A 591-nucleotide genomic window follows, 5' to 3' on the forward strand; every position below is an offset into this window, starting at 1 on the left:
TGAGATACTGTATATATATATATATATATATATATATATATACAGTATATATATACACATATACACACTACCAGTCAAAAGTTTTTGGACAGTAAGATTTTTAATGGTTTTTTTTTATAATTCTCTTCTGCTCACCAGGCCTGCATTTTTTAAATCCAAAATACAGCAAAAGCAGTAATATTGCAAAATATTTTTACTATTAAAAATACACTGAACAAAATTATAAACGCAACACTTTTGTTTTTGCCAGGATTCTTTGATGAAGAAGGATCCAAAGATCAGCATTTACCTGAAATAAAAAGCTTTCGTAACATTATACACTAAACCCTTCAAAAGCTTGGACTCAGTATATTTAAATCATTATATATTTATTATTAAATTATTAAATTATAGAAATTAATACGGTTTAGTTAGCCAGGATGCATTAATATGATCAAAAGTGATGATAAAGACATTTATAATGTTACAAAATATTTGAATAAATTACATTTTAACATTTTTTTAAATAGAAAGCAGTTATTTTAAATAGTGAAGGACAAATTATTTAATTTCCCGGTCAAACTCCACATATTAGAAGATTAAACCAAAAAA

The sequence above is a fragment of the Sinocyclocheilus anshuiensis genome, unplaced genomic scaffold (genome assembly GCF_001515605.1).
Source record: "Sinocyclocheilus anshuiensis isolate Anshui unplaced genomic scaffold, SAMN03320099.WGS_v1.1 scaffold45, whole genome shotgun sequence".
NCBI classification, from domain to species: domain Eukaryota; kingdom Metazoa; phylum Chordata; class Actinopteri; order Cypriniformes; family Cyprinidae; genus Sinocyclocheilus; species Sinocyclocheilus anshuiensis.